Source organism: Pteropus medius, unplaced genomic scaffold, assembly GCF_902729225.1.
Source record: "Pteropus medius unplaced genomic scaffold, Ma_sr-lr_union100, whole genome shotgun sequence".
Taxonomy (NCBI): domain Eukaryota; kingdom Metazoa; phylum Chordata; class Mammalia; order Chiroptera; family Pteropodidae; genus Pteropus; species Pteropus medius.
Genome location: NW_024345479.1, coordinates 3,942,516 through 3,970,512, shown reverse-complemented (window position 1 = coordinate 3,970,512; position 27,997 = coordinate 3,942,516). Strand labels below are relative to the sequence as shown.

Below are 27,997 nucleotides of genomic sequence, written 5' to 3'. Positions count from 1 at the left end.
GCGTCAATTTAACTTAAAGATTTGGGAATGAGAGGAGTTTAATAATTCAACTGTTATAAATATTATTTTATATTAAAAACACACTGGAATGTAATAAGGTAGAATGCAAAATATACATGAATTTTTACGATACATGAATATAAAAATTTTGGCCTGGTGGCTGCCAGTTGCTGGCTCAGACTCAGATATCCCAAGGGAAGGGATTTACTGTGCCTCTTCTGGCATCTGGCCACTTGAACAGAAGGTTTGATCATTGATGCACACGGTTATCTTATCAAAGTCTCTCTTGTGCCTTTGCAATGGGGGAGAAAGGTAGAGAAGCTACTAAACTGAGTTCTAAATTGGAAGCATATTATTCACTTAGGGATTAAGAGTAAAGTTGGTGAATTATTCCTTATTTCTTTTTATTAGTCTGTAATCTTTCAATTTATTTTTCTTCCAAATTTCCGTATGAGTCTGGCGTTTTCTAAGAGTTCTTAACCCCTATGTTTTCTTCTCTTTTTAATTTATCCATTAATTTTTATTCTGCTTTGCCTTTTTGGCAATTTATAGTTTTTCCCTTTCATTGAATTGATAACCTCCACAGGCGAACTATGGATTCTGTCACACAGAAGTATTTTATTTTGCTTGAACTTGTATACTAGCACAATTAGTAATACCCAAGTTTTAGAAATTGTGAGATCTGTATATTGGTAATGTGAGATCTGTGTATTGGTTCAGGTATTACACTAAAAACGTTGGCTTGAGAGCTTAATAATTACATTGGTAGCTGATTAATAATTATAGAAAATTAACAGTGCAAAACATTTTTAAAAAGCCTTTCATTTGTTTTTCATTAATCTAATGCTTGACAGAATTAGAACAATAGTCCTTCATTAATCCTTAAGTCATTTATTTGGTATTTCCAACTTTACCAAACATAGCTGAAAACACAGTAAGTAAACCAGAAAGAGCAGTAAGTAGACATAGATGTTCCTGAGTCCTGTGTTAACACTTATGTACCTTATTCTTGGGAAAGCCCCAGAGGCCCTCACTGGGGGTTCCTCATCTTAGAAATTTCTAACCATGACAACATTTTGATTTCACAGCCCACAGTAGAGGGAAGCGTAAAATTGGAAGAAGGGATATTGTAAAGGCATGATTTGAGGTATAATGAAATAACATTGGGATAAGAAACAGGAAAACAATTAAAAATTTATATAGGAAACAGAATCTATAAATAAGACAAAATTTATATAGGAACTCAAAAAACATAGCAGTCTGGGGCTGTATTGTATTGTAAAGAGAAATAGCCCAAGCTCACCTTTAAGAGCTTAATAAAGTAAAACTTTTTAGCTAACATTTATTGAGCACTTACTGTGTGCCTTGTATCTATGTCCTAAGCAGTTTGCACAAATCATCATTTAATCCTCAGAATAGCCCTAAGAGGTAGATGTTAGAATTGTCTTCATTTTGCAGGTAAGGAAACGGAGACCAAGGGAAGGTAACTTATCTTAGATCCCACAGCTAGTAAGTAACAGTGCCAGGATTTATACCTACACAGTCTGGTTCTAGACTTCTGCTCTTGAACACTCTACTCTCCTTATAATTGTCCTTGTCTGAGTTATTCAAAAAAGGTGGATTCATGTTCCAAACACTTTGGTTAAGGCCATACAGGTACACATAGTATGTTTAAAAATATTTTTATTAAGAAGCTGAAATTTTTTTTTTTTAAATAAATGTCAAAAGAGGTAAATCTATTATCTGGAAAATTCCAAAGTGGGAAGTTTTACTCTATAATGGTTCCCCATAAGAGAAGAGTTAACCGTATTAGCAATAGGAAATTCTTCCTTAATAGATTTATATTTTTAGTCCTGTGCATAAAAGTTAAAAGAATTCCCAAAGTGACAATATCAATGGTAGAGATAAGAATAGACTTGTTTATGTGTGAAAAATTTGATTGTAGGATGATGAGATAATATTTAAATATGAGGTTCCATAAAGCACCGAATCTGGAATGTGCCTAAGTATGTGATGCATAATGAGCACAATAAATGTTTGTTTCCTTCCTCTGAAAAAATAAAGATATATACATTTCCTGCAAAATTAAAGAGGTTAGGAAGATGTTAAAATTTTAAGTAAAATTTATAGCCTGCTTAGCTAGATTTTACCATTATAGAGAATAGTAACACTTGACACACTACTTATTCATTATTTTAACAAATACTTATTCAGAGATTATACGGTAATAACAAGGCACTGTACTAAGCTGTAAGTGAAATATGCAGTAAAAAGTCAGACACAGTCCCTGCTGTCATGGAGCTTACCCTCATTGGGAAAACACGCTATTAATAAGTAGACAAATAAATATAAAGTCAGTGTCTTCAGTTGCTGGTGAGATAGCTAAGGCCGTCCTTCAGGAAGAAAAGATGTTTTTTAACTTCCTTGGTAGTAATATTATTTTAGGCTTTTGGAATTTTATCTTTATTAGATAATGAAAGGTCACTGTTCAAATATTTCAGCTTTGTTGCCTTCTACCTCCAGCCAGAGTAATGTCCTAAACGTACAATTATAAAAGGACACATGGTCTGACCCATCCACCCGTAACTTCAGTGATGAAAAGCAATAACCACGGTGCGTGTCGTGTTTGGGACATGCTTTTGTGAAAACTACAAAGAGATCTAGAAGAATATAGAAACTTGGCCAGGTGTACAGCAAAAAATGAAAATCAAGGTTACAGGCTAAACCATGCATAAAAACGAGAGCATGTTGTTACCTACTCACAATTTCTTCTCCTTCTCCTTTGTAAATGCCCTCAACCCAAGAACGGCAGGAAAGAGACACCCACGAACAAACACATAGCCTCACCACTGGGAATGAAAACTTGCTAACAAGTAATGACATTTAGATTTCCAAACCTAGGGAGGCACAGTTCCTACCATTCTGAAAGAAAAAAAATTTAGTATGAAATGCTAAATACAGTAACTTTATAAGAGTCAGTCAGCTATGAAGCTCAAGATCTGATTGCTTTCAAATATATACAGTGTATTTTCAAAATGTACAATGGATTTTAATGTGTCTGTAAACTTATTTTTTTATTAGTATAATAAAGAACCCCTATGTACATATATATACATTTTTTGAAAGAAGGGTTGGGAAAAGTGATCATTCTATAAACAGGGTATAGTGACTCCTTCTGGAGGAAAAAGAAAAAATTATTTTATAGGAGAGGAAACCTAAAATCTGTAATAATGTATTGTTTATTATGTACTATATATTTTTACATTTCTAATTAAGGAAAAGAGAATGAATGAATAGAAAAGAGATATCTGGAAAGAAATGAGAAAGAATGTTTCTAAAGCTTATTTTTACATCAGGATGTTGAAGGTTAGAGAAGGTTCTTATTCTCCAGCAAAATGAAAAATAGAACTGGAGAAGACTTGCAACCATCTTTAGAGAAGAGTAATAATGAATAAGTGAAGAGCCTGTTGTTGATCAATTTTATTAGTGGCCATTTTTGACTCCATGCGTTTTCTAAAAGGTACATTGAAAAACACAGAATATTTTGAAAACGAAGAGAATCAGATTTTTATGGCTTTATTTTTAGCATTTTTCTTTTTTACATTTCTCTGCTTTCATTTGGTTCTGAATAGTAGTTGTGGATTTAATATTATGAATAACAATAGACTAGCTTTTGTTGATCATTGTGTTTTATTTCTGTAATAATAATAGGAAGAAGATATTGTTTTAATATCTTTCCTAATAGGAGGAAGAATATTTTTAAAACTATTCTACTATTGTAAAATAAAAATGAAAGTTTAATTTATTGATTAGATTTTTGTTGCTGGAATTAATGTTTCTCATCTAGTAATAGGACTCATTTATTGAGCACTTACTATGCTGTACTAAGTGCTTTTCATGAATTATCTCATTTAATTCTCAAACTAGCTCAGAGAAAAAAATACTGTCATTCCCATTTTACAGGTAAAGAAATGGAGGTTTAAAGAAATTCAGTGACTTGGCCAAGGATGACATATCTAATCCATGGGGGTGGGGGTGAGGATTAAATTCTAATTGATTCTAAAGCTACTGCTTTTTGAAGAACCCTGATTAGCTGAATATTTGTCCTTTGAAACACCTGCCCTTAAGGACTTTACATCTTATTCTCTTTATTGCTTTTATTCCACTGAATATAATGTTCATTTAAAAAATAAATGTATTCAAAGCTAAAAATTATCCTCTAAATTCTACTTTAACTGCATCTTATAAAATTTGACATGTATTACTTTTATTATAATTCATAATTCCATTCTAAATATTTTGTAATTTCTTTTATGATATCCTTTTTAACCTATGGGTTATTTAGAAGCATTTGTGTATGTTGTAGTTTTTTTCCTGGTTTTGTTTTTAATTTATTCTGTTTTAGCTTCTAGAGATTATTAAACCTGCAGAATTCTAATTTTATTACATTATATTCTAAGAACATAGTCTATATTATCTAGTCTTTGGACTTAACTGAGACTTCTTTTGTGGCCTGGTAATGATCAGTTTATGGTTATGGGCTAAGAGTGCCCCCAAAGTATTTATTGAATACACTTATATTATCTTTATACTTGTAAATAGTATTCTTCAGATCTTTTATATCCTAGCTTTTCTTTCATCTGCTGAAAGGATTGTATTAAAATCTCCAATTTAAAATGGTAGATTTATTCATTTTTCCATGTTTTGTTTTACATTTTCAAGGTCATGTTATTAGATATTCATACAGAGCTCTGTTTAAAAAGTTTCCCTCTACTTAGCTGGACTCCTATCCCTAGAACTTTCAGTTATTAAGCTAGTTTTTCGATCTAAGTCAACTTATAGCACCCACAGACCTGTTAAAGTCACTGGTACCTCGTAGGTTAAAAGAGTTAATGGCCTAAAAGCAGTGAGCCATTTGCTTCCTTCTTCATACTGGTGGAGTCAAGCCCAGTACTTTCTTCGTGTGTGTGTGTGTGTGTGTGTGTGTGTGTGTTTAATGACATAAACTATGTGAATGTATTTAAAGTTTTTAGTTCCTTTTTATTCTGATATGGAAATAATGGAAGTGACTCAAGATAATCTATCCATATATAAATATAGAAATAAGCATTATGTGCATACATACATATATTCAAACAAGCATTTATCTCATTTTTTTTTATTCTTCACGCAGTTGCTTTCATGTTTGTTGCTCAGAGATATATTTTTCTTTAATAAAGGCACATGACTCCTGTCAGCCATAATGGGAGTTATGTGTGTGTGTTTAGAGTATACATTGTGGAAGAACACAAAACTTGTTTCCATTCTGTGTTTTGGGGCGAAAGAATGAATTCTACTGTAAAACACATACTTTTGTGAGCATGGTGGATTTCTGAAAAAGTTTCTGTTGGCTTCAGGTGAGTACATCAGATTTCAGGTCATTGTGAGAAATTAAGGACTCAATGTTGAGTTAACTGTGATAAGGGTAAGTAAGCTGTCACTCAGGATTGCAGTGGCCTCCTTCATGAAGATGAATGTTTTATTAGATCGAAGACATCATGTCGTTTATATAGTCTGGTATAAATCACAGATGAAGATGACAAACTGGGTTTCAAAGTTGACAGTAATTTATATAACTTAAACAAATGATTACCAAGGATTATACATGTTTTGTGAAGAATAAAAAAACAATAACAATTATCTGTCTATGAACTACCCATTTTTCATTCTGCAGCCCAGCATGTTGGGCTGTTGGTGCGTGTTTAAACTCTAACCTTCTGTTTAGTGCCCGGTAAAGCACTCTCACATGTGTTGATGGCTGGATATCTTCCATAATGCTTCTTTCACTCAAACAAATTCTTTGCAAATTTAACCCAAGTTTTTACATAGAATCATGCCATTTTAGAGCTGGAAGCGACTTGGTAATCACCTAATCTAATCTCTGTTTTATCGAAGAGGAAACTAAATTTTAGAGGCTAAGTGCCTAGGCCCTATGGCTAGCACAACAGCCAGTACAGAAACCAAGATCACCTCCCTAGAAGTGGCCTCCCCCACCGACACGATATACCTCGCTTCACCTGCATGATCTCAGCGTGCTTTTCAGGGCAGACCCAAACAGCTTTGCAGGAGGCCAGATCGTGGCTCTTAATCTATTTCTCAAAAGTTTCAGTCAAGTTCTTCAAACACCTGTGTCTCTCTGGCCTATCTATATATGTTCTTATCCTCTTCCCAGACATATTTGGGAGCAGTACATTCTATAAAAAATTTCAAAGGGCTTCATAAATGCTAACAATTAAAATTACGAATAACATAAAATAAATCCCAAAATTTATTTGACATAGAACTAATTAGTTATCTTTTTTGGCCTTTTTGTCTATGTTACGGATTTTAATATACTGCCAATGAAGAGTTAGTTATTGAATAGCTGTATGGAATGCTCTTATTCAATCATGAGTTTACAGGCTGTTCGAAGGATACAAAGAGGAATAAGGTCTAATTCCTTAGTGGGTACATAATCTAATGAGTAAATAATCTTAGTGTGAAGATTAGACACTCCCACAACAAAGTGCATGGTACATAATCAAGTGCTGATTATCAGGAACAGAGTTTGCAGAAGAAAACCTATTGGTTGGATTTGCAGCAGTTTGGAAGAAAGTCAAGATAATATTTGGACTGTACTGTAGCCAAAATGTTTTTAGATGTCTATTCCAGACTGGGAGTATGAGCAAAAAGTTCATTCTTTGAAAGGTCAAACATTTATTGAGCTTCCACTACAATTAGTAGTGAAATAACAGTGGCCTTTTAAAAGAGCAAATAGTTGATTTTTAAGTGAGTGACTTGGCAAATGAGATTAAGCTTTTTCATGCTGCCTCAAGTATTTTTTGTTTCTCTCCAAATTCTAAACTAGTCAACAAATTTAATAGTAATATGAAAGTTTTCATATGTGATTATTGAAGGTGTTAGTGTGGTCATTACAGTGGTGATAAAATGATATGCAATGTTTTGGTTTCTAATGTAATATATTTATCTGAGTGATATATAAATAAATCAGAGGTGGGGAGGGGTTATACATCTTTGTTTATTAGAATATCTTATATACTGTGTTTAATTACCTTGTTCTTAGAATCCATAAATGCACTGTAATTAAACATAGAGCTGCCTGCTAGATAAACACTGGACTACCTGAGAGTTACTACCTTACCTGGGGCAGTCATGTCTAAAGTTCTAGAATTCTAGATTCTTAGGTGTGATTTTAACCACCGGACCATCCTTCCTCAAGCTCTAACACTGTTGACCATTTTTTACATCGGAGTTTAATATTCATTTAAATATGAAAGAATTTTGTTGAAGAATTTTTGGGCCAAGTATAGAGATACATATACTTAATTTATATAAATTATAAGTGTATATTTATACTCTTTCTATATTTTCAACTCTTCATGCTTTGGTGATTTTTTTTTGTATAGCCATAAATTCTTTTAGCCTATCTTAGAACTCTAACTTTTCAAATAAAAGGTGAATATTAATAATGCTGTTTAAAACAATGCTGAACCACCTGTTCAATAAGAATATTGTGGTCTACTAGGAAAAGATTGTTGAATTCACAAACTATCTTACACTTATGCTCTGTATTTCCTTTCTGACTTTAAGTGAAAGCCTTTTTTTATGTTGTGCCCTAAGTAGCTTAAGCCCAGATACACTAGTCTAGTGGAAAAAGAAAGATTATACAGAGTGGTTTCTCTGACTTGTAAAATTGGGATTTACAAGGGAGTTGTTCCTTCATGGAAAAATTGAACCCTTATCCAATTTGCAGACCCATTTCTGTACACTGTTAGGATATAGCTTATATAGTATAGTATATTTTAATGGAATGCTCTGAAAGATAAACATTGTTGTTGTTGTGGTTACTTTTATAATTATTTTATTTCATAATAATACTCCAGATTTTATTTTAATTAATGAAACATAGGGTTAACTGGGTTCATGAATGCTCCTCTCTATAAATGATCATTATCATCATTGAAAGACATTTATGAATGCCCAAGAACGTAGTTGGGCCTAGAGAGTGTCGCAGCTTAGAGGAAAAAAAATCACTTGAGTTATCTAATCTAGCCTTTCTAATGAATTCCCATCATTCTTACTAATATCTCATTTAATTAATTATCAAATACAGCAATTGTGCTTTGTATCCTTCCTTTGCAGGACATCTTTCCCGCCCAACTATTATTACTAATTTATTCTTCATGTCTAACCTAAACTTTTCCTTCCTTAGTTTCAGGCCATTGCTCTTTTCTATACCATCTTCTGAGACTGAATAATTCCCCTAATTCATTTATATTGTTACCTTTAGAAGGTGTTTAAAGACGGTGAACATTTATCCCCAGAGTCTTCACTTTTCCAAACTACATAAATTTCAGTTCTCTTAATCCTTACCTCACTCTGCCCCTGTCATACTCTCCGGTCCTTGGGTATTTTATAACACTCCTTGATATTTTCCATTCCAAGGGGATCACCTAACCAGGAGAGCTGCCTTTTGGGGAAGGAAGTGCTAAAGTGTAAAATCTCATATAAACCACTAGAAGATGCCTGAGTGTTTATTTGATGTTGGTGTTGCGATCATCTGGCAGGCACACCATTGTAGTGCTTGCTTTGGCATATGTTGGGATATATGTGTATTTTAATGACTTAATGTATTATGGCCTGTTGTAATTGAATGTCTATAAAGTAGCAGTTAAGAGGGTTTTATAGACCTTAGAAGCGATCAGAATTCTCTAGCCCCCTCTTGTGGTAAAAGAAAATACTACATTGAGGCTTTACTGGATTGTTTTTTAGTTGAAGAGGAAGGCTAAGATATTTAAGTTCTCAACATGTGAGCACATGAAAATAAATTAAAAAACTAAAAAATTATATATATTTATTTATTTACAAGTGCACACATTCATATCTAAGAAACTTCTGTTCTTTTATTTTATAATGCCCTGAAAACAAAAAAATATTACTTTCTTACAACCATCATTTCAGTATATTCTTATTACACGAGTCAGGAGGAGGACAAATAAAATAAAACCAGATCTTAAGGGTTTTCTATTTCTAAACAGGTAAATAAGGGACACTTGGATATGAATTTTAAACCAAACTTACAGGTATTTTTTTTCTTTGCCATTATAAATGGATACGGTTAGCATTTCTAATAGATTTTAACAGATATTCTGTATCTCCTATAACGTATTAATTTTACCCTAATTTATTCTTGTAGCATTCTTTCCATGGTAGATGCCTTTCAAATATTCATAAAGATCTAGTAAGTAGCAAACAGTCGAAGGGAAGACTGAACTGGTGTGCAAATGAGTTCATGTGTATTTCTATGGAAAAATATTTCTACAGGTAGCACAAAATTGTTTGCTTTTCTAGAAGACCACTAAAAGTTACACTTGTGTTTTAGAATAGTCGGTCTTTAGAAAAGAACCAATGAAAAGTGACAATTTTAATATGCCTTACATAACAATCCAGAAAGAGATTAAAATTAGACATTGTCCCTAAGTAGTTTTGTTTTAAAGCTACTACAAAAACTTGAAGAATGGTTAAGGTAAATTGCCTTTATGCTCAAGTCACATTTTAATGAAAATATGGAGTCCTATTTAGCAATTCTGAGAATTCTGGAAATAAACTTGAGACCATGCTTTTTTAATATTAATTTTTTCCAAAAGGGAACATTGACTATTACATGAAGTGAGGAATTGCAAGAGAAGAGTGGCATGGGCATGGCAAAGCAAAATAAAAAGGGATTGGTCACACGCGAAATGAATGAGAATATTGTAATGATTTAAATATTAAGTAAAAAATTGGTAATTTTGACTGATTCTTTTTCTCCCCCACTTGAAGAGATAATTATTATTTTTTAAAAAAATATGGAAATTAATTTACTTTATGTGCTTCTCCATTAAGATATGTGAATAAAATTTTAATCTCAGCCATTTATTAATTTTTAGTATTGAAATTCTTCTAGACATGTGAAGACAAAATTTAACAAACCTGAAGAGGAAATTTAATAACAAAGCATTTAGGATCTTCATAGGAATAGCCTGATTTTTACACCTTTTAAAAAAGAATGATTTGACATACCATTTTTGAGATTTATCTGTAATCAGGTTAGATGATCTTATATACCCTAGTTTCTTGATCTATGTCAGGTTTCTCAGGAAAATGCTGGATCAGATTTTTTTTTCATGAAAAGGCTACATTTTTCATGAGACCAACTAAACTGTGGACTTTCATAAAAACTTTGGAACATTGTTATATGAATGAAGAGCAGAAAATGGCCCTTAGTTATTATACCTGTGCTATTTACTGCAATGTATATATCAGTCGGTTTGGTCAGCAAAAAATTGTGACTGCTCTTGGATATACATTCTTTGACTATTGATTTTAAATTAGGAATATGTATTTACACAAAGCTCTCTGAAATGTAGCTTTCTTACTTAGAGATATGTCTTTACTTGGTTGTGAGGAAAAGATTCATTTTGGAACAATATTAACTCAAATTTATTAATTAGTTTAAGTGTTTGTATTCTTTATTTTAGCATTAAAATTAGGGAAATGATAATAACCAAATTCTTGAATGGTTACAGTTAATAACAGTATAATATAGAAATTGTCTGCACAGTTTGACTTTTGTAGTTCTAAGGAGGTGTAAGAGGATCTGTTGAAGTGTCATGATTGTTGTTAGAGTATGGGATAGAAGAGATTTTCCTAGGAAACTACATCTGAGGTCTTGTTAAGTGTCTTATAAATTATTATTATTTTCTTCATCATATCACTGAAAGTAAGGCAGATTACTTCTTTCTTGCTCTGCATATGCACATGCCTTTAGCTATAAAGCAAGAATCTTTCTGAATTTTCCTAAAGAGTACAAGGGCAATTCAGCAAGCTCATGTGGAATCTTTTGCATGTTTGCATCTTCAAAACTAACACATTTATTTAAATTTGATAGTGTTATTTTTAAGTGTTTCCTCTTAATCATGAATTCGTTAAAATTCCCCTTTCATTTAGGATGAGACACATTAAAAAGTAGCCAAACAGCAAAAACTTTCCACTGCTTTTTTAACTTGTTTAAATCCTGCTAAAAAAAAAAAAAAAGACTTCTTACTGCTTTTATATTTGTTTCATAAATTATCAAATTGTAATATAATTTATCTCTATATTAACTTTTTAAAAAGATGTTTTATTTCGTGTTAAGAGACAATACATATAGTTTGCCTTACCAGTGGAAAAACATTTTTCAGCTACATAAGAAATCCCAACTTTATCTAATTGAGAGAGGAAAGTACATACATGAATGACTTTGCATATTTGGTGCAAAGAAATTTAGAACAAACGTTGGAAAAGTCTATATTAATTCCAGTTCGGTTAGGAAAGCTAGGTGACCCCATTAAATGGATCTAGCAAAAATAAATGGGGACATAAATTTATAAACTTTTAGAATGTTTACTTTTATATCTGGTGGTGACTTTCTTTCAGCATTTTTATTGTTTCTTATATTCTTTTTGTGTGTTTGAAGAGTTTAGTTAAGAGGAAACCACTGGAATTGCACAAGTGGTGATTTGGTAAATTGTAACAGTTGAGTTAGTAATTAGGGCACATTTTACAGTTCTCTTATGATTGTTACAGTGTGGTATACTATATATATTGCAGTTATGACTGTTACAGTATGAATCACTACACAGAACTTACAGAAATCCTGATCTAGAAGCCAGGCCTAGGTAAAAAGTTTCACAACTTTAAGTTTACTTTTCCTATATATAGTAGGCAAAATCTGAATTCTGTTTGATTTAGCTGGAATGTTTTTTAAACTCTTACCCAAGTTATCACTCCCAGTAATTCTAACATACTCTGTTTTTCAGTCCAAGTGATCTAAGAGTATGCTGGGTATGATTTTCAATATATGACAGAGGTGTAAAATTAAGAAAAGATTTCTGGGAAATTTTTGCACACTCTGCTAAATGAATTATTGAAATTCCAATAAAGAAACTTTTAAAAACCCAAAAAGCAGTATAGGTTTTATTTTTCCCCTCAATCCTTTTAGCTCTCATAAATGTCTCCATGAAAGCTATATCTTCAGGGTTAGAAAAGAATATATCCTATAATATTTACCCGATCAGGAAGATTTTTAAAACATGGCATCTCGATGTGAGGTATTGACTGAGGTGGGCTGGCAGGTTTACTGGCCTGGCAGATATAGCAGGTTTGCTGTAAATCCATGTGGTAAAAAATCCCTGAGAAGTATTTGATTAAGAAACTTTTACTATCCTTTTAAAATGAAATATGCTGGTCATTTTTTAAATGATAAAAGCGGATATTTTATGTTGTGGTCTGAGTCAGATTCTGAAATACATTTTAATGAGTTTGTTATAGGAAACTTCCTGGATTTCTAAGATGCTAACTTAAATTATCAGGCCATAATCTAGCATATCCAGAGAACATGTAAAAAGAAATGATAAAAATAAGCCTATTCAGCAAAAGTAAGATTAAAATTTTACATCTAAAGCCAGAAAACCTGTATTCAGAGAAGAGTTAATATTGTTATTCTTTTATAAATGTTATCGGTTATTCAAAGCTGTGATTATATAATGAACTTCTGAATGGTATAATTAAAGAAACATTTTTTTAAAATAATAAATGTAATTTTAAAAATATTTATAGTTTTTTAAAAACAAACTAAAATTATAAGATGATTTTTAAAAATGCCTTATAGATTACATTTCCACTTAGAGTTAGTAAGTGAAATGATTAATTTAAAACAATATGAAGAGATTCAAAGTGCTAAACAAGTTTATTGGGAAGATAAATTTAGAAATATTTTATATAGAAGTTCACAAAGTTTACAATTTATTGAGAATTAAATTTTGAAGAGAGTACCTGTCCCTTCAAAAAGCCACATGCTCAGTGAATATATTATCTCCTTTCTTAGATGTTTTAACTAGTTCTTCTTGAATTTTGTGTAAGAGCTAATGTTTAACTCAACTAGACTTTTTAAAAGTCTTATATATAAGATTGCATATTTTAAAACTTTTTGATTTAATGAGTTAGGAGCAGAGGTTAAAAAGAGATCGATGTCTCAAATTGATTTCTGGTTGCTGTTGAAGAAGAGCTATGTGTCTATATATCCTCCTAAATTAAACTTAATTCAAAAAAAAAAAAATCTTTAAAAGCACAGTAACAAAAACTGCTCCTTAACTCACTGGGACCCTATGTTCTACTCCACAATTTCAGGAGAAGCAGCTAAAACAATCGGCATCATTCTTCACCTAGATAATGCTTTCTCTGCAGCTAATAGCTCCTTGTTCATCAAGGAAACAAATGTGCACCGAGGTGACATGTTCTTCACCCACTGCTCTTTGTTCTAGGGTCCCTCAGACTGATTATATCAGCTCCAGCACTGACAAATATTCCCCCAAACTTTAACACTATGTTAAATTGAGTTATGAGGTTTTAAGGTTACACTCCTCTGGCTAAAGGTTGATTGTCTCTGAGAGATAAAGGAATCGTGCTCAACGGTAACAGAATCCTTGCCATGGGATAATCCCGGTTATTGAAGTCATAGCTCTCTTTATTTGGTTACTTGGTCACTCTTTTTTTCTCTCTCTCTCTCTTTTTTTTTTCCTGGGGAATGTCTGGATGCTAAATTGGTGATTCACTACTCTCCACTTCCTCCCCAAGGATATTTTAGAAAGACGCCCCTCCCCCCGCTCCCACAAGCATTCTAGCAGATGAAGGAACAAAACAACTCAAGCAAATAGAACAACTTCTTGAAATGTGCTGTCACTTAGGGTATACCAACTACTAGAAGCAGGAGAGACTCGGTTCTCATTTGCCCTTCTCCTGGCTGTATGAATGTATAAGAGGGTCTGAGGATGCAAAATGCTTCCCTTCTTCCCCTAACTCTCCAATTTCTCATGCATGAATTTCATCTCTGTTTTAAAATAGGAAAAAAAAAAAGTGATTTTTGGATTATGCTCTGAAGGCAGAAATTTCAAAGTTGCTGTCCAGGCAAAATTTTAAGCTGCAGCCTTGCTTGGTGGCAGTGATGGTGACAGTTTAGTATGCCAGTCTTTGCAGTTCCAATCCAGCATTCAACTCCATAAATGCTTTTATAGTAGTAAAAACTACTGAGTAATGGTAAATTAAAGCCTGTCTGATGAATCGTGAATACTCAATTTTCGTCCTATATCATATAAATTTAAGAGAACTCTTATGAATGGAATTGATAATATACCATAGAGAAAAACCTTAGTTTAGCTGCATTCTAGGAATACCAGAGAAAGCCTGTTTAGGGAGAAGTGTTTAAACAATGCATAACACCATCCTATAAAAGATTTACTAGCCTGTCCTTCATTACCAACAGCAACAATCATTTAGCATCTAACTATGCTGAATACTGCATGCTGTAAGGTGAATTAATACTACCCGCTTTCTATATTAAATTTATGGAATGCCTACCATATGCCAGACGTAGTGTTTTACATATATTATCTATAATCATCATTACTACTGTGCAGTGTAGGTATTATATTTCCATCTTACAGATGAAGAAACTGAGCACCAGAAAGATTAATTCACTCAAGGTCCTCGGCTAATAAAGTGTCAGAGGAGGTGAGTTTCTGTCCATCCAAAGCCCTTCATCTCTCCAGTGTTTGATACTGCCTCACAGAAAAGGAAGTAACATTTGCTCTTACTCCTCCAGATGCTTATGTATACTGCTAAAAGGAAAAATTAGGGACTTGGAGTGACTTGGGAAAGCAGTAGTGTGTTAATAATGGCTACCATTAATTGAGCATCTACCCTCTGGCAGCCATTGTGCCAGGCATTTACACAATTTCATATAGTCATCTTTTAAGTCCAAAATTAAAAAGTTAAAAAGCATCCAATTTCAAAGCTTATATCTCTTCATTATACCACATTGTCTTCCAAGACTGTAGAGAAGACGGAGAAGAAATGGATTCTAGCACAGTGTTGTCCAATAGAACTTTCTACAATGATGGAGATATTCTATAATACAGGGATCCCCACCCCCCGGGTCACAGACTGGTAGCAGTCTGTGGCCTGTTAGGAATCAGGCTACACAACAGGAGGTGAGCGGTGGGCAAAAGCAAAGCTTCATCACTGCCTCACCTCCACTTCAGATCATCAGGCATTAGATTCTCATAGGAGCACTGGTCCAAGGTGCCAAAAAGGTTGGGGACCACTGCTATAATAGTTACACTGTCCAATAGAATAGCCTCTACCTTTCTTAACTACCAAGCACTGTGAAAATGTGGCTAGTGAGACAGAAATACCTTTAATTAAAAAATTTTAGTTAATTTAAATATGCATTTACACAGCCACATGTAGCTGGTAGTTGCCACATAGGAGAGTGCAGCTCTAGAAAAACAACTCTTTCTTAACTAGGTAGTCAAGACAACCTGGAAAGTGTATCTCAAAAACTTGAAAGATGGGTAGAATGGAAGTCGGATAGGCAAGGGAGAGAAGAAAGGAAGGCTCAGGCATAGACCGTGGCTGAGGAGAAGGTCAGAGATGTGAGGCAGGTGAGTAGGCAGCGGGCCCTCAAGTAAATTTATGTGAGTGGCCCAGAGAAACAGGATGTGGAGTGGAAGAAGGGAAGTGCTTTGAAGAAGAGCATTAGAATCCATAGTTAATGGATTTACACAGATTGAAAGGTAAATAAAAATCAGCATTTTTTTTCAGTGTCCACCCGCTGTAAATCATTACTCGACATTTTGATGAGTGGCTTTAGTGTGAGTTGTTTAAATGGTACTGTGATGTTTGTGTATGGTAGAAGCTTACAAGGCTCTCATCCCACAGAACTCACAGAGCTCCTGAGTCATACATAGGGCTTCAAGTTTCTGGGGTGGGGCTGGGAGGCTGTCATTTATTTCTTTATAAGAATTCATGAAGTCATGTAGACTGTCTCTGTTTCGGATCAGTGCCACGTCTAACCTCTCTCAAGAAATTAATTCCCCAGAACATTAAAAATGTTTTCTTTATAAAAGCATTTAAGCCCCAACTAATAAGTAATGCTATCACTAATCTGTACACTTTTTTTTTAGGCAAGGCAACCCTTGGTTGACCTCACAGATTGCAAAGACCTTGTCAGCTTACAATCCCTTATTTTTTATTTTTTACACCTACAACACCTGGTCTTCCTAGGTGGTCTCCCATCTTAGTACAAGCCAGGCCCAACCCTGCTTAGCTTCCGAGATCAGACGGGTTCAGGCTTGTTCAGGGTAGCATGGCCATAGACAAATCTGTATACTTTTATAATACTTTACAGTTTAAAAATCTTGTTTGAATCATCCCATTTAACCCTTACAGCAAATTTGTGAATGAGGGGTAGGTATGCTTGCCTGACAGGTGAGGAAACTGAGCCTGAGATTTGTCTGGGATCACATATCCCACATGTAGCAGAACTGGAACCCAGACGGACACTGGGCCAACACAAAGTCTGAGTTCTCTGACCACATTCTTGCCATGGTTGCTTTTCAGCCTTCAACTCTCTGCATTGATAAGTACAGACATCCCAATGAGCTGTAATATTTTTATATATGGGTTTCAATATATTTTTTTTGGTATCCAAAATGTGTTTATTGAGATGGTTCCTCACTCATCTTAATTCGTGGTGCTTTTAGCACTGCTTCCTTCTGAAGAAGCATCCTTCTGTAAGCCTTGCTTTTCCTCCTGTGGGCTGACAGAGGACAGTGAGCAGCCAACACACAGCATTACCATTTGAGCATGGCTGAAGACGGTGGTGATTTTATAGTATCCTGGGCACTTCATGTCCATGAAGTAGGAGTTGGGGCTCTGCACCAGGCACTTCTTCTCGGGTTTCCTCGTCTTCTCTTCTGGAGAGGGACGGAGGATGCCCTTGGCGAGAGGCATGTTCTCATGAGGAGGTTGTCACTACCAGAAAGGTGTTTCAATTTTTTAAATTAAGAAACCAAGCGCGCAATGCGCCAAGACACACACACACACACACACACACACACACAAACACAAACATTCAACATGAGTCATCAGGCTTTTGGGTAGAACTGCCAACTTGCAGAAAAGGAGGACAGAAGAATACATCCAACTGTGAGTGTGCGATTACCAAAATGTGGACAGTGGGAGACTATCAATTGGACATCCCAGGTTTTTCAATGGATGAATTATAAGGAAGAGTAAGGGATGAAGGGCAACATGTAGCTGAAAAAATATTTACAAGACATAACAAATTTTTACATGGGCGAGATTTTTAAAAAGAGAAGAAAAAATTAAGGTACAGATTGATTGGAATTCCAATCTGAAAACCATGATTTATTTTCTGGTCTTTCAGTCTCTTGACTGAAATTGAAAGAGTGTTCCATTAACTTACTATTTAGTGGGCGTTTTGGAAAATACATGTTTAAACAGTTTTAAAAAGCAATAAGCAGTAGTTGCTCTTTTGTATGTTGACCCTAATGGTCCATTCTGAATGGCCATAAATTCTTTGCTCGTTTAGTTTTCTTATCACACAACTTGTGGTTATCACTTCAAATGGTTCTTTGGAAAGAGAGCATTTTGGGAAGAGCTTTATAATAAGTTCCTAGTGTTCTGTAAATCTTGATAATGCTTATGTTTATGGCCATCAGAACAAGAAATAATCTAGAAAAAAACAGGAGAAGTTATTGAATATGATATTAATGTTCTGCTCTGAATTCTGATCTGCAATCAATATAAGAATGAAAACAGACATTAAAAAAAAATTCAAACATAAAATGAATGCACTTATACTGTGAGCTGTGATGTCCAAGTGTTTGAATTTGGTCTAGATAAACCATTTAAAACAAAATCAGTTCTTGACTTACAGGGGTGCTGAGTTTGCAGAAAAAAATATTTCAGTGATAGACGACAACCTCACAAATGCTATATCTAATCCATTCCAAAGCTCCAGAAGATTGAAGAGCCTGAGCCATTTGACCTGTAGCGCTTCCCATAGGCTATGATGGTTCCTTTTGTTTTTATCATCTCTGTTTCCCTTGCTTTGAAACAAATGAATTTATCAAGGTTTCAAGAATAATATGGGACAGGAAGATTTTGACAGGCATCCTAATTAGTCTGGCCCATGTTAAAATAAACAAATGCATTTCCCTCCATTATCAGGAGAGTTCTAGCAAGAGCAAGATATATGTACAAAGATGGTCATCTTTTGAGTTGTTTATAATAAAAGTGGAATTATTGATGCTTTTCACCCTTGGAAAGATTACAAAGTGTTATAACACTAGTATAACATAACTATTTTTAAGTTTCCCCATATCCTATCTGGTTGGAACTTGTAGATCTAAATCGTTTGCATGAAAAGGTGAGATGCATATGTGTATTTTTGACAATGCAAAATATGTTTGTGTGAATTAATGAGCAATTACCCTTTAAAGTGAGAGCTATTTATAATCTCAAGACTTTCTTGTTTATAAATATCTGGTAGAGCTTTTTTGTCAAGGATTCTGAAAGAAAAAGACAAAATTTGGAAATGTATACTTTGTTTGCTCTTCCACAAAGATTACTCTACTGATGAACACTTCCTACTAGATTATACTTTAAAAATCCTGGACATTTCCTACTTTTGTTTAATACTTACGGGTTCTTATACGGCACATGATATCAAGAATTAAAATCTTAAAACAAGCTTGCAGCGTTTTCTGTAGGAAAACGTGGGAAGTTCTGACAGTAATCTATACATTCATCTAGCAAATATTGTGTTGTTGCCTAGTGTGTTTCAGACACAGCCAGGCACCAGGACTACAGCAGTGAATAATATCACCCTTGCCTCCACGAAGCACACAGACTAATTAGGAAGACAATATTTAAATAAGTGATTTGACTTCTGAATAGTAAGCATCAAAAATGAGGAACAAAAATGGTGTTATGAGACCACACCTCTCTGGAAACAAGACTAGAGATCAAGGAAGTCCTCTTAGAGGAGGTGATATTTTAATTATGTCTTAAAAGATCAGTAGGAATTTATCAGGCTGGCAAGGGTTGGGCAACAATAAGTGAAAATACTCAGTGTTGAGCAAAAAGTGTAGGAAGTGGCCACACACTGCGGTGGATATATTGCTTGGTACAATTTTCCCAGAGAGAAATTAGGAAAAAGTGTACCAAAAGCCTTAATTATAAATGTCCTTTGACTTAGCAATCCAACTTTAAATGTACTTTCAGAAAATAAATGTACATAAAGATGTTTAAGAATGTCTGTGCAGACTTGTTTATAAAAGCACAACTTTAGAAACCAGCTAAATATCTAAGCTACTACTGTACAATGGAATTAAAAATGATGCTTGTAGAAGAATATTTAATGGTTATGAAAAGATGTTACTACTTTATTAAGTGAAATTATGAAGTTATAAAATGTACATACAGTAAGTTCCCATTTTTTGAAACATATGTGTATGTGTACATAGAAAAAAACTATAATGTTCTTCACCAAAATATTTTGACATGCTTTTATTTCTAAATTGTATACATGTATCACTGTGTGTTTATAAAAATAAACAGTGAATGTTATTTTTCAAAAATCTTGAAAATGCACAGAGCCCTAGGCCCAGAAGTTTTACTTCAAGGAATTTATTCTAAAGAAATAAGCTAATATAGCTCCTAGAACATCAAATCATTGGAAATAACCTAAAAGTCTAATTACATGGGATTGGTTTAATAAAATAGAGTACATCCTATGATGGACTGCAATACAACCATTAAAAATCATGTTGTCAGTAGGGGAGTCATTATTGTCATAAGAAAATGTTCATGACACATTAAAGGGGAAAAAAGGCAGGATCCAAAACAGTATGTAGAGGGCATATACCAAAATGTTAATAGTGAATTTCTTTGGGTTATGGGATTATGGGTTTTTTTTTCTTTGTGCTTTTCTGTATTTCCTAAGATTGCTGGTTTGAGCATGTTACTTTTTAAAATGAGAGGTCATTTCTTTTTAATGAATGTGCTATTAATTGTAATATTAAACAAGTATTGACTAACAGCTGGGGACACATGAGAGTCCACAGTGACATGAGTACATATAAAGAACACACAGCACACACTGCATGTGTTGGTAAAGACCTAGATGTCCTATGAAATATGCCACACGGACCTGGGAAGACTCCTCCGTCTTGTCCGTGGGGCCGTGTTAGAGCAGCAGGCATCCCAACACCCGTGGTCCCGTTTGGAATTTGCCTTCGCTCAGCATCATCCCTTTCATCCTTCTTTTTTTGGTCCAGACCTTCATAGGTCTCTCCCTCTTCATTATAATCTCCTGTGAAGGTAGCGACAATGCCTAATTCAACTCTGTGGTGTTCTTCCTTCTCCAGCCTCCAGCATCTGGCACAGTGCTTTTTCAGATAGGAATGCTCAATAAATAAATGCTTGTTAAACAACTTTTAAAATAAATAAATTTTAAAATAAATGTCACAATGCTTTCTACCATGACTCCAGTTTTGTGCCCTGCTTGCCCAGAGCACCGCATTAGACGAGTGAAAGGATCACTTTCTAAAGATATAAGTGAGGAACTTTTCTTTGGTTTTAATTATTGACTGTCCATAACCCACTAAGTATAATTTGGATTCTGTGATTAACATTTCTTGTATATTTTCTCAGTACTAAAAAAACATTAGCTAACATTTAGCTACACTTGGAGCTCATCTACTATTTCTCTACTCAGTGATTGATGCAGTCTTGTGGGGCTTTTCTGCAATTTGTCACATCAGCTTGACTTTTTTTTTTTTCCTTTAGCTTTGTTTTACTGTGTCTGAAAACATAGTGATTTCACTATCTTCCCTCTTCTACATTGTGCCCAGCTCTACTAATTGTGTATCAGCGTCCATTTCACGCTATTTCTTACTTACAGAACCCTGATTTTGTTCACAGAAGCCATGTGCCCAGCTGAAAATACTTGCCTTCTTTAGACAGACCTGCAGTAAGATGGGCACAAGACACAGTTCTGGCCATCAAGGTGTAAAATGAAGTCACTGGAAGAAGCGTCCCTTCCAAAATCAAAAAGCTGAAAAAGCCCTTTGCCCCTCATGTCTTCACCTTTCCTTCTGTTCTTTTATCTTCTTCCTGCCTATACTGCAGACTCGTTGCCTAGGAGTATAGCAGCCATTTGCTCAGAGATATTATGACTTGCCCTGTTACAGCAAAAAGTAGCAAAGCTAGGAAAGCTAGAATATAAACATCCAGGTCACTCCATTATGCCCTGAGTGTAAATATTAGTGAACTTAACTTTATTATAGAGTGTACTGATTTGCCCCCTGCCAATGAACCACATTTCAAATGAAAGAAGTCTGAATAAATATGCATATACAGATAGGCATAATTCAGCAAACGTGAGTGCCTTCCCGTGCAAGTTTTATGCCAATAATGAAAGGAGAGAGCAAGACTATACCTGCCTTCAAGCAGCTTACAAACAGATATATGTTCAAACGTAATGAAGGTAGAATGTGGTAATTATGTAATGTACTAAGAGAACAAAGGAGTGTAAAATTCATCTTGAGTGGGAAATCCTACAGAAACTCCAAGAAGGTAGAAGTACAGTCAGCAGTTAAAAAGGAAGAAAAGGTAATTTCAGACAGATAATAAAATATGAGGGAAGAAAAGTAAATAAGAGGTTCAAATTTCCAGATATAAAACAAATAAGTCATGGGGGTGTGGTGTACAGCGTAGGAATATAGTCAATAATATTATAGTAGCATTGTACGGTGACAGATGGTTGCTGGACTTATGGTGATCACTTCTTTAAGGATATAAAAGTTGAATAACTATGGCGTACACCTGAAACTAATATCATATTGCATGTTAGCTATATTTCAATAAAATCTTTAATAAAAAATGGGAGATATGAGAGGAGACTCTCTTTGATAGAGCTCTGTAATCGGGTATGGCTAGAACATATGTGCTAAGATAGGAACAGGAGACAAGGCTGGAAAATAGTTAGGGTATGGATTGTGAGGGCTATGTTTACACTTTGTTTTGTAGGTGTTAAGTAGCTATTAAGAAAAATCTGTTAATCACGAATCGACATGATCAGATCTATGTTTTGAGAGGAAGGGAGCCTTAAAGACAAGGTTAAGAGGCTCTGGCCATGGTGTTAGCGAACGGCAGTGAGTACCTTTTCGTATCATTGGCAGAGGGAAAAGGAGAAGATTGGAGAGAGCATTTTACCTTTGAAAATGAGGAAGCAGAAGGATGAACTGGGTGCCAAAGATCATTGTGGAATATTGTTCCTCGAAAATCTTTTAAAATTGGGTGGCTAACCATCTTGAATAAGTTATATATTTATATCTAGGAAGGTAAGGAATCGGCCCAAATGATTTCTTGAGGGACCATTTTCTGCTTTGGGATAAATGGAAAACATATATAAATGGGCAGCTCCTTCTACAATCTGGTTGAATTATTGATTATCTAAATCCTTTGCTTTTTTTCTCTCCATCTTTTTTAAACTGCTAACTATATTACTAATTAGTATGATATCCTGCAAAAAAACACTGGAGAAATTCTGAGACCTCACATGCCAAGGTTCTCATTATCTGGATGCCTGCCATTGGCTCTGGTGGCCTAAGCTTAAATATACAGATTTTCACTAGAAATAGAAAACATTAGATATGTAATGAGTTCAATAATCACTGCCTTCTACTCCTCTCTGGCCAGCATGATAACAATTGAATGAGTTTTTAAGTATCTATGAATTGGTATTTATTATTGCTCTTTCCCCTCCCCCTCAAATTTATTGAGGAATAATTGAGAAATATAATTGCATATGTTTAAAGTGTACAGTGTGATAATTTTACATACATATACATTGTGGAATGTTTCCAAGATCAAGATAATTACTAGATCCATTACCTCACATGCTTAGCTCACTCTCTCTGTCTCTGGTCTCTCTCTCTCTCTCTCTCCGCCCACCGCCCACCCCCCACCCCCGTGGTGAGAACGCCTAAGATCTACTCTTATCAACTTTCGAGTATACAAAAATGTATTTTATTATTGCTCTTTTAACTCCCATTATTATTGATAAGAAGAAATGCTTTTTTGATAAAGTTTGCATTTTTTGTTTTTAACTATGTTTCCTTTGGCTTGATAAGATTTTTAAGAGAGGCTCACTTTCTTTAATATACTACTATAGCTATTACTATTTGACATTTATAAGTGTAATAGGCACTCTGAGTTTCTAGGTTTTTATAGCAATGTTATTTCCAGAATAGTAAAGAAAATTTTACTTTTCAAGGACATCCTCATCTAGAAATATCAGTTTAAGCTTAAGGTAATATTATGGATTTATTTAGCTCTCAGAATTGATTTAAAAGCTTTTTAAGGTATATAGAGAGCCGATAAGATGATTTAATTCATACTTAAGGCCAAATTTTTTTCCTGATAACATGTTCTCAAATTATTATTTGGTTATTTGTGGCTTGTGAGAGGCTATTTCCTGTTCAATAGACATCATTGATAGGAAACTCACTCTCTTTTTGTCCTGATTTTTGTTCCTGGGTTATCTTGTATGCCTTTGAATCTCTTATCTCAAGAAATATCTTGATAATTCTGCTCCTCAGTTTTTTTACTTATTGATTACCAGAAGATCTTGGGTTATTTGTCCATTGATAAATGGTTTCATGTAAGAGATATTTTAGAAACTTAGTCATAAGCTTTCTTATCAAGGCCTTGAATTTTTATTAAAAGAGAAGAATCATCTCAAAAACAATATTCAGAATTTTACTATAACTGTTCTGATCAAGTTATGGAGCACCATCATCAACCCCATATTCTGCTGCAGTTTCTTATGTCTAGGATGTGCTGATGGAGAAAACGGTTGGCTTCTCCAAGTTCCCCATTATTTTCCCAGTTGGGAAAAGGTGTTACCTATTTTTCCACATTGGCTTAAATATCATTCTAGATCTCATTCTTAAATCTTCTGCTCTAGGGTGTGGCAGGTGAGGCTCTTCCCCACAGGAGGCTCCTCTGGAGGTGAGAGGACCTTGGGATTTCTGGCTGAAGTGCTTCTGCAATGGACATTTGAACCTTCGGGGGACTGGCAGCTACTGAATCACAGCTCCAGTTTCACACTCCTGATCGCCTGCCTGCCTGCCTGCCTTTGGCCATTCCAGTCTGTTTCTTTTACTTTTTTTTCGCTGTCAGAGAACCATCAACAACAAAGCCCAACAGTACATTTGTTCTAGAGAATTTCTATCAAAAGGTTATTCTTACCACTCTATGTATTTATAGTCTCCTGCAAACATTAAAGGGCCGAGTCCCTTATTTGTCTACACTTCACTCTGCTATGTTTCTGACGTCACTTGTCTACACTTCAAGACGAGCATTTATATTAAATTGTGAGTACTCAAGTCTTTGAAAACATTGAAGCTAATTATAGAAAACCTTCATTTTTAAGAAAACAAAGATTTTTAAAATATCAGTTGCTAGTACCAATACAACTATTTGTATTAGATCTACATAATTTCAAACCTCTGAGAGCCTTACACAGATAGTGGCAACAGCGAATTATGAAAGTAGCTTAGTGTGTCAGAAAAGCCAAGTGAGTGAAGATAGCAGCCTTGATGTAATTTTAAGTGAGACCTCTTAAGTGGGCCACCCAGCATGAAATCAAAGTGAGCCAGCCTCCTGCTTTGGGTAGAAGATAATTGCCATTTGAGGTCAAAAAGAAATGATGTTCTTGATATAGAATTGCACCATTAGGTGTGTTATTGGATTTGGGCTGGTGAGAGTAGAGCTTTCCTCTGAAACATCTGTTCACTGTCAGGGCAGCATGGCAAAAGGAATGGACCAGTGGTCTGTTTCAATATAGCAATTCCTACATAGGAATATAGAAATACAAATGCCTTTCTTGGCCATTATGAATTATGGTGCTGTATATGAAATCTAAAAATCATTGTCTTTGCTAGTGTGTCATATTGCAAGCTCATTTGTCCTTCTCCATTGCCATAAGATCTTTATAGTACTATGCTTTTTAAACCTTTCTTTTTTATTGATATGTCTATTTTAGATGATTTTCTCCCAGACCTGTTGATTGCAATTTTTTTCTTGATTGAATCCTATTTTATTTTATTTTTTGAAGCACTTTAGATTCTATCTCTACTCTACCCTTTGATTTCTTCTCTGTTTTTTGCAGACTTCTGTAATACCTTCTAAGTTAATGTCTCATTAGAGCTTAATATTTGTTCTGATCTTGGTCATTCATTAATAAGGATAAAACGCATAAGCATCCTGAAAAACCCAACTAGATTCTTATTTGCATTGTTATAATTATTATATTATACAGCTTAAAAGGGGGGCCTTTTAAGCCATAGGAAGGTATTACTATATAATTATATATGATACATGTAACAATAATAATTCAAATAAGAAAAGACCTGAAGAACTTATTTATTCCAGTTCCTTTAGTTTCAGATGATGATACTAAAACATAGATGTGTTGTCACTTGATTATTATCATTCATTTTCAAGGGTTTTTTTGTTTGTTTGTTTGTTTGTTTTTGTTTTTGCGAGGTAACTCTTGGTTGACCTCACAGATTGCAAGGACCTTGTCATCTTACAATCCCTTATTTTTTTACTTTTTACGCCTATAGCACCTGGTCTTCCTAGGTGGTCTGCCATCTAAGTCCTAACCAGGCTCGACCCTGCTTAGTTTCCGAGATCAGACGAGATCAGGCTTGTTCAGGGTAGAATAGCCGTAGACTTGTTTTCGAGTTTTTTCTAATTTTTGGTACATGAAAATTATTCATGTCCAAGTATATTTGAGTTTCTTTCAAAAGGAGATTTTTATGGTTATTTTATGTTCAGCCTACTGGTCTATATATAGAATTATACTTTGCTTAGTCTGAACCTTCGAGCACTTTCATTTTATCATCCTTAAAATTGTTCGTATTGTATAACTTGATTTCTTAAGTTTATTCAATACAGAATATATACTAAGCATTATTATCTTAAGTGTCATGTTTGGGAATTGACCTCTGAAAAGAGAAATGAAGGTCATCTGATAACTTAAGTTTAGTCTCTCTTTGTGTTCATCATTCTTTTATCAACATCGAGATAATTTTTTCCTCCATTATCATACAAGGAATTGGTGATTTTTCATAGATTCATTTCCAGTGTGAGTCTTTTTTCTTCATTCAGCCTTGTCAACAGATGAATGCCCATGAACATCCATCTGAGTGTATAGTCAAGGATCATCATTCAGGGCAGCTGCAAGGGACTGGCACCTCTCACTCCTGCGTCAGCAGCTAAACCTCAATCTGTCATGGTAGGATGTGACAGCCCCACCCACAACTAAGGGCTGGGTACCTGCTACATGTTGGATGGGGTAAGGGGTAAGATAAAGGGTGAAATTAGAATTATTTTCACAAAGGCCACTAGCAGAGAGAAGATCTGTATGCAAATAAACATAGTGCAAAAGAAACAGTAATAGGTACTATAAGAAATATGTTTTAGCATTAGAGAAGTTGAGAAAAGAGAGAGCTGACTTTTACCTGACAGTTTAGCTGATAGTTCATCTTTGTGTGGTAGGCCTCTGAAAATGAACACTCTTGAGGTTCATTTTCAAATGAACAGCGGTGGAATATCTGTTTGCTTGGACTATTTTTCATTCATTCATCATTGAGTACCTACTGTGTGCTAGACCTTAGATTTGGCTGTTAAGGACACAGGAAATGAAACTGACAAAATCCCTAGCCACATGAAGCTTATATTTTACTGGGGGAAAAGTATCTGAAATAAAACAAAACAAAAAGACTGGAAGACACAGAGATAGAAAATGACTGAAAAAGGGTGGCCGTGGAACTCTTTGAGACAGAGTACCCAGAGGAGGCCTCTGAGCAGACACCCGACTGAAGTGAAAGCTGAAGCCAGGTCGCAATCTGAAGTAGGAGCATTCCAGGCAGAAGGAACGGCACATGCAAAGGCTTCGAAGTAGAAACCATATCAGAGAGTTCGAGGAATAGTTAAGAAACCTGTGTGGCTAGAGCTAAATTGGTAAGACAGAGTGAAGAAATGAGGTCGAAAAGGCAGAAAGGACTAAATCCTAGAGGGCCTTTGAAGCCATAGGAAGGTATTTGGATTTTATTTTGCATATCATGAGCTTTAACAAGAGATTGGCATGAAGTAGTTTATGTTTCTAAAATATTTCTCTAATTACTCTTTGTAGAACTGTTTATAAAAGGCCTGGGAGTGGAAGAGGGGAGGGACCAGAGTGAGGTGTACCCACAGCAGATGGCAAGAAAATATTAGAGTGTATGTATGAAATTAAGCACTTCTAATATTAATGGGTTAATGGTAGTAAATGTATATAATTTATAAATTAATATACACATATTTTACACCTAATAAAAAAATTACAACTGGAGCAATCAATTTTTAAAAGTTTGAAAACCACTGTTCTAAGTGAGAGATGATGGTGGCTGTTAGTTGGCTTCTAATTTGGAAATTGGAATAATCATTTTTTGTGTGCTTTTATTCTTTTTCTTATCACTATGTAGCAGTGGTTCTTCTTGCCATAAAATGAGCATGCACAGGCAAGCACACATGCACATTTGCATATAATTTCAGGGTGTTCACAGATACCATATTAAGAATCTTGACTGTAGAGGATCATTTCGCAGTACCCTCCCACCCCAGGGATATAACATTTGTCCTTTCTTCTCAACACTCTACTCTAGCATTTCTGTCCTCATTTGTGTCAATCCTAAAATTACGATATGAGAGCAATTTTTAAATTTACTTTTCAGGCCTAGAATTCTGACCTGCAAGTGAGCACAGTTCTTTTTAGTTATATTTTGCTATCTATCCGTTTTGACATTGAACTATCTTGTGGTTCAGAATAATGCCAAATCTATTATTTCTGTCACGGAATAGAGACCCTATTTCTCTGTTTCCTGGAGTTTTGCCTGGTATGCCAATATTATATTGATAAAGGTCCTCATGATAGCCAAACAAAAATAAAAAGCAA

At 34.6% G+C, this 27,997-nt stretch overlaps 1 protein-coding gene and 3 pseudogenes across 1 annotated transcript in view; 1 reads left to right on the top strand and 3 right to left on the bottom strand.

Moving 5' to 3' along the window:
- SKAP1 (src kinase associated phosphoprotein 1) overlaps window positions 1–27,997 on the top strand; it is a 245,162-nt gene that overhangs the window by 64,322 nt on the left and 152,843 nt on the right. The gene's annotated exons all lie outside the window — the stretch shown is intronic.
- On the bottom strand, window positions 16,158–16,276 carry LOC120611347 (uncharacterized; annotated as a pseudogene).
- On the bottom strand, window positions 16,658–16,911 carry LOC120611280 (40S ribosomal protein S27-like; annotated as a pseudogene).
- LOC120611324 (uncharacterized) lies at window positions 25,614–25,732 on the bottom strand (annotated as a pseudogene).